This window comes from Rattus norvegicus, chromosome 4 (genome assembly GCF_021556685.1).
Source record: "Rattus norvegicus strain SHRSP/BbbUtx chromosome 4, alternate assembly SHRSP_T2T, whole genome shotgun sequence".
Lineage (NCBI taxonomy): Eukaryota > Metazoa > Chordata > Mammalia > Rodentia > Muridae > Rattus > Rattus norvegicus.
In genome coordinates, this window is record NC_141537.1 from 1,102,451 (window position 1) to 1,118,355 (window position 15,905).

The 15,905-nt window shown below is 40.0% G+C and overlaps 1 pseudogene; it reads left to right on the plus strand.

Annotated features, from left to right (window-relative positions):
- Positions 1 to 15,905, plus strand: part of LOC148006206 (polyubiquitin-C-like) — a 1,402,189-nt pseudogene that overhangs the window by 1,025,695 nt on the left and 360,589 nt on the right.

A 15,905-nucleotide genomic window follows, 5' to 3' on the forward strand; every position in this document is an offset into this window, starting at 1 on the left:
GACAAACTGAGCAGATTATCCAGTGTTTTCACAACAGTCCACTATTTAATCTGCAAGAATTTAAGTGTCATCAATAACAATCCAACAGAAAATGCCACTAAACAAAGACAACAGCCATGATATATTATATTCCAAAGTTACAACCATGAATTAAGCTTTAAAAGGAAGTTGCATTACCTTTATATTTTAAGGACTTTTAAAATAAGAGTCTCACTTGGAAATTATGCAAAGTTCATGTTTGACCACTGAGTATTGGCCATGCACCCCCACTGCCCTGGCCTGAGAGGCAACACCATAGTGTTCCTCTTCACTGGGCTAGCTGACCTGTTCCACAGTGCAGCAGAGTGCATGGGTCTCTCCACAAGCAGAGTGAGCTACTCTATCTGAGATTCATGGAAATGCAAGGATACACGGTCCTCAGTGGAGGGCAAACTAGACAAGCACATGGAGAAAGGATGTGGAGGAATAGTTGGAGAAATCAGAGACCAAGACACAAAATTGTGAAAGAGTAATCACTGAGAGTCAGAATGTGACTAATAGAATTTAAATTGTTGCTCTTGTAGAATGAAAAGTAAAGTTGCTAACAGGGTAGAAAACATCTACATCCTGGGAATCCAGGAAGGGTTTGTAAAAGGCCCCAAACATGTGCAGAGATTAAATAGGTCTAAACGGAATCATCAAAGAGATGATTCAGGAAACAGCACACAAAGGAAGTCACAGATGGATCAAATGCTCTGGTTACATTGACCTAATTTCTTAGTATAAGGAACAAGAAATCAGTTTCCAAAAAACACGAAAGATGCTTCATCTAACAATACAAGTCAATATTAGACCTGATTTTTATAGAGCTAATGTGTAGAAGTCAAAGATACTAATTTCTAAAATGACTCTTTGTACATTTAATTTTTGTGCGATGTCTAATAATGACTCACGGAGAATGTGGTATTGGAAAAAAAGTAGAAGAAAGGCATTGGAAAAGGAGTTTTAGGCACAGGTTTGGCTGTAAATTTAGTAAAAGACAATCTAGTCATTTTATATCTATCAAATACTTTTACAGGCTCCAAATGGGTCAAAGACCTTAAGATACAAAAATGAATGTCATGAAGTTAAAACAAGAATATAGTATCAAAGTATTATGACCACTTTTTTAAAGGAAAGGAATATTTCATTTTGTGGAACTTAAACATTTCCTCTAGTATTTGACTTCCGGTGGCCCATCCAAAAGAAATGAAAAAGATATGAATTATAAAAGGATGTTAAATATTTTAAAACTCCAGTGGCTAATAAGATGAAGCTAATTAAGTAAGCAAAGAAAATATTCTGCTGCAAAACCATGCTTGGCCAGCCAGTGATGGAAAGCAAGACAAAAGAAGATTAGTTTCCTGCTATTTTCAAAGAACAAGCACCTACCCAGGTCAAAATCTAGATGCAGACTACTAAAACAAGCAGCTGACTTGGAGTCTACCCACCAGACTGAGCAACAAAGGAACTTAGAAACACCAACAAACATGCACAACAGTTTTTTTTCCCCTCATTTTGACAGATGTTCACTAAGTATTTTCTTAGTGTTCAGCATGGGACACGTACTGTGTACTTCCTTCAGTTACACGTCCCTTGCTTTCTAGAACTTAAATTTCTATCTGTTTAATAATACGAAGTAGGAAATTCAGAAAGGAAAAGCAACATGGTACACAAGTATGCTGAAGAAACTGACCACAAGCAATCAAAAAAAGACTCAAATAGCTCAGGAAGTTATCCCAAGATCTACTGACACAAATCACTAATCTCAAAATTTTCCGATAACATTTAACAGCTAATAAGAGCCCTAGAAAACTTGAAAAACTGATACACATATAAATTATAAATATGTGTCTACAATCACCCTTCCTGGTGGACCGTGTAAGCAGATGATGGCAACCAAGAAAGACTAATTCCAGAAAAGAAATCCAGATGGCCAGATTCTGTTTTTCCTCAACAGGGTCGTTTCTAAAATAACCATTGTTTTTTTTAAATCTGACAAAACAGGAAACAGAAGTAACTGGGATAAAACCAAAATCTAGATCCTTTCTACTCTGTTATATGTCTTTCTTCTCGTTAATGTGTTTCTAAAACAATGATTTTTTTTTTAATATTTGTGGTTTTATAATTTATTCTACAAGGAAACCAATGGGAAAGACTTGCCAATTTCTTTGGAACTGTAATGCAGGGTAGTAAAACAAATGAAGATCTTGTGATTGTAAAGAGACTAATTTTCCAACAGAGTTACGGAAATATTTTTTCTAAGAAACCAGCTCAGTCAAATGAGGCATTTAGACTCTGGTTACCATAGTGCTTGTGTCTTTCCTTGCGCTGGGGTTCCCTGCTCTGTAGCCTTCCCTTGAAAGTTCTGTTCTCTTGGTGTCATCTCCTGAAAGCCGAGATTAGGTACCATGGTGTCTGCTTTTAAGTTCTAAAAAATACTGAAGAACCTAAACTTTAGTGTCTGCATGGTGACATAAGCCACATCGCTAATAGCTCATCTAGTTAATATGAAAAAATCATGCTTTCACTCCCAACCTAAATTGGGATTGAGTTCCAGGTGAACATCATCCTCCAGTTCCAGTAACCAAAACTATACACTGGTCATTGCTCAGATTTCGATTTTGTTTCGATTCATGTTGTCACTTGTAGAAGTTTGGACCCGGTTCTTCCTCCAAGCCCCATGCTCCCAGAAATAAGACAGAGACTCAAAATATATTAACAAATACCTTGGCCATAGAGCTAGACTCTTCTCTGACAAATTCTAACCCACTTACTCAAATCTACATTCCGCCATGTGGCTCATTACCTGTGCTCAGGAACCACGAGTCTGTCTGGTCACGTTTTCCAGGGCAAATCTCTCCAACCTGGCTCTATCCCAGAATTCTTTCTGCCTCCTGGATGTCCCACCTTCTATTCTACCCTTTCCTATAGGCCATAATTTTTTTTAACTGAAAGGTGATATATCCATACAAATACACAAGATACTCTCTCTACAGTCACTAGCATTCTTAAAGCCTTCAAAGTGCTAATTATTCCAATTCTACTTTTACTTCTAATGCACCAACACCAACACCAACATTCAGAGACCATTCATGGGAGGACTATTGCTTTAAAGAACTTATGTGCACCGGCTTTTCCTTTCAGTTTATTCTGGTAATAATGCCACTCCAGCTGGGTGTTAGTATCAGGATGAAAAGGTGTTCTATGTACACCAGCCTGGCCGGGAACTCATAGAAGTTCACCTGCTAGGATTAAAAGCTTGCTCCACCAAACATGGCTTTGATGAACTGACTCAATCTAACAGCAGCAGAGTCAGTTTTCTGTGGCCTTTGGTTTCTTACAATGAAAAACAGGCAACTCGGATACCAGGTTCAGATTGTAGGAGAAGAAAATGAGACAAAAAACTACAATCAGACTTTTGTAATTCTGGTATAAGTAGGTATAAATAGATTTTGAGAGCAGGTTGCTCAGAACAAAGAAACATAGAACACACAAGCTCTCCTGCCTCACTACATAAGCCAGACAAAAGAACAATAGACCAGAAGGTAAGTGTCCCTAGCCTAAAATCAATTCCTTTACATTCAAAAAAATCCCTTTCAGAGCTGAGTCCAAACTATCCAGAACAAAATAAAGTCTTGCTGGTAATCTAGAATTTTCTAGTATTTTCACATAAGAGAAAAACTGACTTTCAAATGAAACTGCAAATGTAGCTATCTTGTCCAGAAAGAACTAAAGAAAAATGCTAAATAAATGCTTCTAATACCAGTAAGTAGTACACACATAAACCTGAAATTTCATTTGCAAAGCAGACTGCCCAGTTGACTCAACTCAATGATACAGAATTATCCAAAACCCAGAAGTTAGTATGTTTACCTACATTAAGGGAGGAGTTATTTGAACAGAAGAGAAAGTCTGAAGACACAGTATAGCAGCAAATTCCCCTTAATGTGCAATAAAAAGATATAGAAAATATCCAGAAACTCTCATCTATGTGAGATAACGGAGTCCTCAATTTAAGATACTCTTCTCTGTATATTTCAACGTACACTAAAGCAGTACTATTCTAATTTTCCTATACCTGTGATAATAAAGGGTAGCCAATTTGAACAAATGAATAAATTTAATTGAGAAAGAACAAAATACTTTCCAAAGAATATATTGTTATCATTTCAGATACACACACAGACACACAGACACACAGACACTCACTCTCTCTCTCTCTCTCTCATGTGTCAATTTTTTTAAACAAACAAGAATACAGATCTTTAAGATCTGCTATACTTCTTACACCCAGGAGACAAAGAAGAAAACAGTATCAACATGCCTTCCAGAGCTCTGATGTCTGGGTGCCCTCAATACTGACATATTGCCTAAATGGAAAAAAAGAGCATTCAAACCCAAACTAATTCTTCTCATTAAAAACATAGTTAGTCAATTTTAAAAAATCACATTTAAGAATAATGTTAACATAATATAGAATATATTATGGACTGAACTCCACCTTAATCGATGAATTTCCATTTCTTCAGTTTTCTGATAGAATGTTCAATCACTTCTAACAATAGCATAGCATTATTTCCTATTCTACATTCTAACCTTCTTCCTTTAAGATTATAATTTTATAAGATAAATCTGATTATACAATTTAGTTATGTGTAGTTTCCCCTATTTAGCTTTGATAAACTCCATTCTGCACAACTCTACAAATTTTACTTAATGAAACAATTACAATGGCTACTACTACCCAATGTTGTTGATAAGTAATAAAACACAAGAAGTTTACAAGGAGTTAGATTAATTCTCACAACACTATAGGGAAAAATTACTATCACCCACAACTTGTATATTAGTAATATAAGTTCAACACCTGGTACGTGCCCAAATTGGAATTTATTTCCAGTCAGTCTGATTTCCAAGCTCTTAAATTATCATACTTGTTGTTATTAAAATCTCGTTGTAATAAAATACCCACCACACCCATCCAAATAGAGCACACAAAACTAACACAGTTCCACTTGGTGAAATTTAATGGGAGAACAAGTCAAGGGAAAGGGGCAAGAGAAAGAAGAGAAAAGAATGAAGAGAAGAGAGAGCATGAGGGCAGAAGAAGTCTGCCTTTCATTTGGTATATGACATAACTATTCCCACAAGGAGTTGGGATTTGGACCAAAGGAATACTGGGAAGTAGGGCTGTTGCCATGTCAACAGTTACCAAATGGTGTCGCTGCTCAAGGCAATTCCTGATACCAACAATACTGCTGTTATAATTCAACATATTTCAAAAAGTAGTTCACAAAAAAAAAACAAAAAAAAAAAAAAACCAAAGTCTATACACACAGGGAATTGTTCTTTCATCATTAGCTGTTACTAGTTCTGCCGCATGACTATTATATTTATGGAGATGAAAGTAAATATTATCTCATAAGGAAAATTACTGACTTAGAATAACCAAAGATTGTTAATAAGGATTATTATAACCCAACTATTAGATTAACATTACTTTATAATAATATTACTTCTAATAATCCCCCTGGTGTTCCAAAATATGATAGTACAGGTCCTAAAACTGCCACCCATTTCTCCTTGTTTCAAGCTCTGGCCGAATCTTTCCTGCACTGTGACAGCCAACTCTGTGAAAAACTGACTCATAAAAGGGCAGTGAAAGAACACAGACTAGAAACCATTAAAAAAAAAAAGTCTATTCAGTCCCAAAAAAAAGGACACCTGCCTGGTAAGATAAAGGAGAGAGCAAGCAGTGAAGATCCAGGTAAATATATTTAAAATGCAAATTATACCAGCCCTCAACAAACACCGAGAAGTCAACAAAATGATCTAAGTATTAAAAAGAAAAAACAAGGGGCTGGGGATTTAGCTCAGTGGTAGAGCGCTTACCTAGGAAGCACAAGGCACGGGGTTCGGTCCCCAGCTCCGAAAAAAAGAACCAAAAAAAAAAAAAAAAAGAAAGAAAAAAAGAAAAAACAAAACAAACAAACAAAAAATCCCAAAAACCCCAAACCACTCTTTCTCTTCAACAAGGTGGCCAAGTAGCAGATACCAACATGCAGATCTTCATGAAAACCCTAATGGGCAAGACCATTACTCTTGAGATTGAGCCCAGTGACACCATCAATAATGATCCAAGACAGGGAAGGCATCCCACCGACCAGCAGAGCTGATATTTGCTGGCAAACATTTGGAGGATGGCCACAACCTGTCCAACTACAACATCTAGAAAGAGTCCACCTTGCACCTGGTGCTGTGTCTGCACAGTGGCATCATCGAGTCATCCCTTTGTCACCTTGTCCAGAATTACAATTGTGACAAGATGATCTGCCACAAGTGCTACTCATGCCTGCACACAGTGTAGTCAACTGCTACAAGAAGTTCGGCCACTCCAACAACCTGAGCCCCAAAGAAGAAGGTCAAATAAGGCTGGGGCCATACCTGGCCTGTGACCCTGTGACCAAATAAAATCCATTGACAGGGGCAAAAAAAAAAAAAAAAAAAAAAAAAAAAAAGAGAGAGAGGGAGAGAGAGAATGACAAATAAAAATATCAAGCTGGGCACAGGACTTAAACCCTAGCATTAAGAGACAGAGGGCAGGCACATCTCTGTAAGTCTGAAGGCAGCCTGGTCTACAAGGTGAGTTCCAGGACAGCCAGGGCTATACAGAAAACCCTGACTGTAAAACAAAACAAAATTCTGACAATTAGCTTTTCTTTGTAAAACCATTATGACTCTTTAGCATATCCAACAAAAATTCATGTATTGGTGGCAAGAAAATACACTGTTAACTATGAATACTCTATGCTGGTACAGAACACCAGACAAACCCACATTTGGAAAATAGCTGTGTAAGAAATATGGTAAGACACACATTTAAACAACTAACATTATTGGATTTTGTACTAAAAACTGAGATCTTACGAGTAAACTGTAGTGGTTTGGCTTGATGCTGCTTGTATATTATTATTCATATTGGTTCCTCAAGAGGGGTTGCCCCCACCCCACAAGCAGAGCATCATGTACTTAGGTGATGCTATGTGAACCTTCTCTCCACTTTAATAGGTCAATAAATGGTTAGAGCCTATGATTGGGTACTGGATAGGAAAGGTGGGACTGGAGGCTCTGGAGGGGGTGGCAGGTAGAAGGAGAAAAAGAATGAAGGAAGAGGAGAGAAGGAAGCCACTATACACCAGAATCATGTGGCTGGGAGAAACCAGAAGTAGTAAGGAGTCTTAGAATTGGGAAATAAGTTAGTATTGTATTAGATATGGCCAATGTAGGCATATAACTTATAATTAAAATATTTGGATTGTGTGTCTTTTACATGGGCTGTTAGGGTTGGAAATTTTAGTAACAAATTGACAAACCCATGTCTGGCTTAGAACCGAAGTAACCCGATACGGAAATCCACCCCCATCCACTCATTATTAACAACTAGGGCTTCACTCTAAAGCTGCTTCAGGGTGGAAATTAAGCATGAGTCTAAAGGGTATACAGAGAGCTAGCTGAGAGGCTCCCTTCCCAAGTCCCAAGCAAACCTAGGCAACCAGAGGTACCACACCAGTCCTGAGCTGGGACACAAGGTGGCGCCAATCCCACAACATAGTTGGGGTTCCCTGAGTCTGAGAGAAAAAAAAGAAGGACAGGAAGTCAAGGTTGCCTGAGATGAGGCCTTCACAACTGAAAATTAGCAACTGAAAACACAGCAGGTATCTTTCCAAAGCTTTCTCACAGATAAGAATGGGCTGATCTAGGCATCTCTCTCCCAAGTCACCCTTCCCATGCATACTTTGATTTCTAACATCCCTCCACTTCTAAACACAGGTAGCAAGACCAGCTCCCTCAACTGCTTACACTGCAGGCTGTGTAAGATCAATACACAGGCTGAAGGCTATACAGGACAGTCAAAAGACCTAAAGGGCTCAAAACACAAAAGCCAAGGGTCTTTGTACAGTCAGCCCCTCCCTACTAGTGAAAGAATCTGAAAGGACCTTAATGTCCTAAATCAAACACCAGAAGGAAACAAAGATAAAAGAAACTTCAGACCAAATATAAGAAATAAAATAGTACCACAGCAATCTTTTCCTCCTTCACTTTTTCCCACATAAGGTGCTATCGAGAATTGAGGAGTTTCTTAAGTAGTGAATATAAAAAGCATTGATTTTGTTTTTAACATTCTTAGCTTGAATATATATGACCAAAGTCTAAGAAATTAAATTTGCCAAGGTATGTTGAAGAAAATTTTTGCATTTTCTATAGGCTAACTCTAAAAGCTGTACCAGGATCCACTCTGACGTAACACTTTACCAGCAAAACTTGTAATTATAAACAGTATGATCTGCTCTCTTTAAGCAAATATCTTGATTGATTAGTATTTAACTTTAACTCAATGAATAAATAAAATAGTTAGATTCAGTCATCACAGAGACAACAACAGTACAGTTAATACTGTAATGAAAATGTAGCTCTACCATATGTCTATATAACAAGGAACTATAGTAAGGACTAAAAAGTGCTAATATTGCACATACCCTAAGAGGCATGGACCTGGGCAGGAGAGATAGCTCAGTGGATAAGAGGTCCTGAGTTCAGTTCCCAACAACCACATGGTGGCTCACAACCATCTGTAATGGGATCTGATGCCCTATCCTGATGTGTCTGAAGACAGCTACAGTGTACTCATGTTAATTAATTAATTAATCAATTAATTAATTAGCCATGTTCCCAGAGAAACAAGGTGAATTCATCTAAACCACTATGAAGACAACCAGGCAATCAAGCACAGTGATATTGAAAGAGCGTACCCCAAAACGGGGAGCTGCATCTCTCGCTCCGATCGCGGGGTGGGGTACCCCCAGGAATCACGAGTAGCCATTCTTGATGTAAAAGCACGAGGTAGCTTTATTAACGAGATCCCGGGTCTTAGCGGGATCCCGGGTGGACACATATCTCACACAGGAGACAGAGGAATCGACCCCGAGTCTCCAAACTCAGGGGTTTATATAGGGGAGGTTAGGGGCATTCTCGAGGTTACACATGATTGGTCAATTCAAATGGTGCACAGTTACTTTCGGCGCGAAATTACATCAGCAAGGAGTCCATGCTCTCTAGCAGCTCAGCAGGCAGGTAGGGTGGCTCATCTCACTCAGGGGGGTGAAGGAAGGGGAGGGGGTGGCTACAGATGGTCAATGTCCTTGGGGCTGATAGCTGGTTTGGCAAGTCCTATCTCTGGCTCTCCCTCAGGCATGTCTGGCCCTGCACATCCTGACTCTGACAATGAGTAACCTTTTTAAAACTCTAGTTCTACAATATATGAAGAGATCTTAAATGACAAATATGTATCTGTCAACTGCACGGGTTAAAAAAAAAATGACACTGACACACATATTGACAGCAATTTGCTGTCAATTGGGGGCAAACATACACAAATATGACCATCAAGAAGACTCAAAATTAAGAAAAATTTGGGTAGTAATACTCAATAAAGAAAGACAAGCGCTAAAATGATCAGAATGGAATAAATCTAGATTGGGTAAATGAAAACTCAGAAAGAAATTATATGGTATAAAAAAAAGGAAAATAAAATTAATTAAATAAATAAATAATTGGGGGCCAGAAACAGATGGAACAATATCACTGGGCAAAATATTGTAGGTGAATAGGTGTCTTACAGTTTTATTGCTGTGAAGAGACACCATTACTGAGTCAACTTTGATAAGGAAAACTGACATTGGACTGGCTTACACTCTCAGAAATTTAGTCCATTATCGCCATGGTGGGAAGCACGGCAGCATTCAGGGAGGCATCGTGCTGGAGAAGGAGCTAAGAGTTCTACATCTTCATCTGAAGGCAGGAGCAGGAGACTGTGTCGACACTGGTCATAGCTTGAATATAAAGACCTCACAGCCCACTTTCCCAGTGACCCACTTCCTCCAACATGGCTACACATACTCCAACAAGGCCCCACCTCCTGATAGTGCCACTCCTTATACAACAAGCATTCAAGCATATGAGCCTATGGTGGTCATTCCTATTCAAATCATCACAGCAGATAAGCATTCACACAGGGAGTTCATAGCTAAAACTATATAAAAATTATAATTTCCAGATATCTTCACCAACCCACAAGACAAACTACTCATTCATTCCAGAGACTAGACCCAGGAAGAGTAGATAGAGCTGGTAGAAGAGGCAACCAATACAAAGGGGTAACTCGGTGATACCCTTTCTAGACTGACAATTATGGCCCTTTCCTGACCTTCTTTGACAAATCCAAAAATGTTCTCTGCTATGTATGTACCCTTTCTCAAGCAAGAAAAAACAGATCTTTCTCTAGGAAATCACAAGCATGCACCCCAAAGGACCTCAGGGCCAACCCTAATCCTGAGTCCCTGTATGAAGACCCTGAGAGATGAAGTGAAGCCTGGGATACTTGTACAGAGTCCAAGGTGTTGGAAGCGCCAAAGCTGTGATTTCTGCCAGGGAGAGTTGCTTACATGGGATAGAACCAGCCTGGAAGAGATATATTTTACAGGCAGAAAGATGGAGGGATGGTGCCACCTAAGCCTCTGATATCAGATATTAAGCTAGAGCCCTGGTTCTCAAACTTCCTAATGCTGTGACCCTTCAATACAGTTCCTTATGTTGTGGTGAACCCAACCATAAAATTATCTTTGTTGCTACTTCATAACTGTAATTTTTCTACTGTCATGAATCATAATTTAAATATATGTTTACAGGTGGTCTTAGGGAGCCCCTGTAAATGGGTCATGACCCACAGGTGGGAAGTGTGACCTAGGGGACTTGATGTTTACATGCTGCCTTATCAGTCTTGCTTAGTCCAGCGTTTTCTGACTATGCCCCCATTCCTCCTTTTAGGAAATAGTAATATATATCTTTTCCACTATATGTTGAAATTAATTCACTTTTCGAATTCACAGGGTTTTATCGAGACTGTGGGAGACCATGGGGACTTCTGAAGTAGGATTAAATATACTTAGTATTTTAACAATGGCCTTTGGAGCCTGGGAGGGAAATGTGGTGGTTTGAATGAGAATATCTCCCATAGGCTCAAATGTCTGAACCCTGGTGGTGACTTTACAGGCTATACCTTGCTAGGGGCTAGCTCTGAGGCTATTATATATTGACTAGCCCCAATTCCTGTTCACTCTCTCTGCTTCATATTTGGGGTTTAACATGTGATCTCTCAGCGCCCTGCCATGATGGTCTCATGGAAGCCCAACCAAAATAACCTCTTCCATAAACTGGCTTGGTCATGGTATTTCATTATAGCAGCAGAAAAGCAAATAAGTCCGGCTATAAGTAGTTGAAGATTAAAACAATTTTTTCTTAATCTTCAAAAGTTCATGATAAAATTGGGCACAAAACCAGTAAAAAGCTCTCAACATCTCTAACCATTAATATAGAGAGCAATTCCTCTAAATATTGCATTGTCCCATCCTCCTGCTTAACAGAACAAATGGTTCCTCCAGCTTCTGGAACAAGACAGCCAGGTGCTCATCCTACAACCAAGAAAAGACATTCCAATAAACAGCAGGTACAGCTCCCTGCCACAAACATAACTTTAAAATACCAACACACTTACAAATACAATTTCATGTTTTATTACACTGTTTTGATTAGTTTGCTTCTTTTTCTCCATCTTTCTTAACTTGGGTATTTCTTATTTACATTTCAATTGTTATTCCCTGTCCCAATTTCCAGGACAAAATCCCCCTAACCCCTCCCCCTCACCTTCTATATGGGTGTTCCCCTAACCATCCTCCCCTCATTATGACCCTCCCCCCAACAATCACATTCACTGGGGATTTAGCCTTGGCAGGACCAAGGGCTTCCCCTTCCACTGGTGCTCTTACTAGACTATTCATTGCTACCTATGCAGTTGGAGCACAGGGTCAGTCCATGTATACTCTTTGGGTACTGGCTTACTCCCTGGAAGCTCTGGTTGGTTGGGATTGTTGTTCATATGGGATCTCAAGCCCCTTCAAGCTTTTTAAGTCTTTTCTAAGATTCCTTCAATGGGGATCCCATTCTCAGTTCAGTGGTTTGCTGCTGGCATTTGCCTATGTATTTGCTGTATTCTGGGTGTGTCTCTCAGCAGAGATCTACATCCGGTTCCTGTCAGCCTGCACTTCTTTGCTTCATCCATCTTATCTAGTTTGGTGGCTGTATATGTATGGGCCACATGTGGGGCAGGCTCTGAATGGGTGTTCCTTCTGCCTCTGTTCTAAATTTTGCCTCCCTATTCCCTCCCACGGGTATTCTTATTCCCCTTTTAAGAAAGAATGATGCATTCGTATTTTGGTCATCCTTCTTGGGTTTCTTGTGTTCTGTGCATCTAGGGTAATTCAAGCATTTGGGCTAATATCTACTTATCAATGAGTGCATACCATGTGTGTTTTTCTGTGATTGGCTAACCTCACTCAGGATGATATTTTCCAGTTCCATCCATTTGCTTATGAATTTCATAAAGTCATTGTTTTTGATAGCTGAGTAGTATTCCATTGTGTAGATGTACCACTTTTTTTGTATCCATTCCACTGTTGAAGGGCATCTAGGTTCTTTCCAGCTTCTGGCTATTATAAATAAGGCTGCTTTAAACAGAGTGGAGCATGTGTCTTTGTTATATGTTAGGGTATCTTATGGGTATCTGCCCAAGAGAGGTATAGCTGGGTCCACAGGTAGTTCAATGTCTAATATTATGAGGAACCTCCAGACTGATTTCCAGAATGGTTGTACCAGTCTGCAATCCCACCGACAATGGAGGAGTGTTCCTCTTTCTCCACATTCTCGCCAGTATCTGCTGTCACCTGAGTTTTTGATCTTAGTCAGTCACTGGTGTGAGGTGGAATGTCAGGGTTGTTTTGATTTGCATTTCCCTTGTGACTAAAGATGTTGAACATTTCTTTAGTTGTTTCTCAGTCATTCAGCATTCCTCAGCTGTGGATTCTTTGTTTAGCTCTGAGCCCTATTATTTAATACGTCTATTTGTCTCCCTGCAGTCTAATTTCATGAGTTCTTTGTATTTTTTGGATATAAGCCTTCTATTGGCTGTAGGATTAGTAAAGATCTTTTCCCAATCTGTAGGTTGCCATTTTGTCCTTACAACTGTGTCCTTTGCCTTATAGAAGCTTTGCAGATTTATGAGATCCCATTTGTCAATTCTTGATCTTAGAGCATAAGCTATTGGTGTTTTGTTCAGGAAGTTTTCTCCAGTGGCTATGTGTTCAAGGTTTTTCCCCACTTCTTCTATAAGTTTGAGTGTATCTGGTTTGATGTGGAGGTCCTTGATCCACTTGGACTTAAGCTTTGTACGGGGTGATAAGAATGGATAGATCTACATTCTTCTACATGCTTACCTCCATTTGAACCAGCACCATTTTCTAAAAATGCTATCTTTTTTCCTTGGCTCCTTTGTCAAAACTCAAGTGACCATAGGTGTGTGGGTTCATTTCTGGGTCTCCAATTCTATTCCACTGGTCTATCTGTCTGTCTCTATACCAATACCATACAGTTTTTATCACTATTGCTCTGTAATACTGCTTGAGTTCAGGAATAGTGATTTCCCCCGGAAGTCTTTTTATTGTTGAGGATAGTTTTAGCTACCCTGGTTTTTTTTGTTATTGCGGAAAATTTGCAAGTTGTTCTGTCTACCTCTATGAAGAATTCTCTTGGAATTTTGATGGGGATTGCATTAAGTCTGAAGCAGTCATTAAAAGGATGAAGAAGAACTAACTAACACTAAGGATATTTGAAAAAGCCATATGAAGGGCCAGAGAGATGGACAGTTAAGGGCACAGGCTGCTCTTCCAGAGGTCCTGGGTTCAATTCCCATCACCTACTGGCCCACGGTAACTCACCCCTGCTTGTAATTTCAGTTGCAGGACTTCTGACAGCCTCACACAGACATACAAGTAGGTAAAACGTCCACGAACATTAAAATACAAAAGCCATATGAAAAGCTACTTGCCAACTTACAACGAACGTTACAAGGTGGGTAATTCTCCTTCCATTGGCTACAAGTTCTCAAAAAGTCCAGAGCTAGATGTAGGACACCTTGCTCTCAAGTTGTTGTTCGAGGATGTCACAGAGATGATACCAGAGTTGTCAATTCTCATTGCTCAGGGCTACCCATCAGAATGTGATGGTAAGATCATATAGCTGATGACACCACACACGTAGGTCAAAGAACTTGAAGAAATCACACAGACCTGCCTGCACAGTACTTAGCAGGAAGCTTCCACCCCTGCTAGCTACCCTTTATGATGCTACAAGATGCTTTGCAGACTATTCTCATTCCACTGTGAATACTCAGGGCTACATAACAAAAGCCCATCCAGATGTACTCATGGGTGTGCCATTAATGGCAGGAATGTAATGAGGATCACCAATCATTTTCTGGGTGGATTCAAGGTCTGCACTACAAGAGGAAACTTTTGCCTGGCATTGAAAATCTGGTCAGGAAACCATGGCAGAGAGGCTCATAAGCCCTGGGAGTGAACCATAACTACTATTTTCTTAAATGGATATATAGTATCAAACTATACCAGTTACAAGCTCATAGATTAACACAGCTCTCAGTGGTCATTGGGGGAGCATCTTCATACAGTGGATGGTAGTTAATACACATTCATAACTAGTCCGAGTATTGAGAATGAACTCTCTGTGGAGAGGTCAGCCACAGAAGTTCCCGCCGTATCAAGTTCCCTCAAGGCTCAGGGAATATTGGAAAGAAAAGAGGTGGAAAGAGTTTAAGAGCCAAAGGTCGGAAGGAGTTGGATCAAAACAATGACATGTTCTCATGATATGGTTGTTGAACTCACAAACTCAGTGCATTTGGTGTCCAGCAGAAGAGCAAACCACTCAACAATCCCACACGGATGTGGTAGGGCACTGAAGCCCCTGCCTGCAGCTGAGAAGATTCTGTCACCTGAGAACTGCTAGGGGAGGGTTTTCTTCAGGGGTATGGTCCCTAGTGAGTGGCCCATCCTGCAGTGGTGGCCCCTCACTCATGAGTAGGCTTCGCTGTATTCAAGGGATTATTAGAACAAATACAGGGGGTGAAGTGGATATACTGACATATACTGTAGTAATGTATGAAATTCTCAACAAATTACATTAAAACAGGTATTTCAAAGTGGTAAGGTTGTAAGCTTCTCCAGTCCAAACTCTTTTGAGAGTTCTGGACAAGGAACAAAATTGACGTGCTCATTCCTATACCCTCAGTTTTTATTTTGTGTCTGAACGGCTTCACATCCATATATCATATTAGCATCCATGCATGCACCCACCCATGCATCCATCCGTCTATGCATCCATCCATCCATGCATCCATCCATCCATGCATCCAGCAAGCCGTGCATCCATCTATGCATCCATCTATCCATCCATGCATCCAACATCCATGCATCCATCCATCTATGCATCCATCCAGCATGCATCCAGCAAGCCATGCATCCATCCATCTATGCATGCATCCATCCAGCATGCATCCAGCCAGCCAGCCATGCATCCATCCATCCATCCATCCATCCATGAATCCAACATCTGTGCATCCAGCAAGACATGCATCCATCCATCTATGCATCCACCCATTGCCTACTTCAGGCAACCCTCAGTCAGGAAGCAGCTGATCAAAAGGCATCCTTACTGATTTCACAGCCAAACTCCCTTTCCTTTTCAATCTCTTTACATTGCAGATGAAGAAAGAGACCCAGGGGCTTGCTTAAGGTCGGGCAATGATTAATGGTGGAAGCCAGCCAGACCCAACAGCTCATCCCCTGCAATAGACAGTCATCTGAACTCTACCAAACAAGCCATTCCAGGACACCTGCTCTGACTCAATCTCCCTTCCCAGG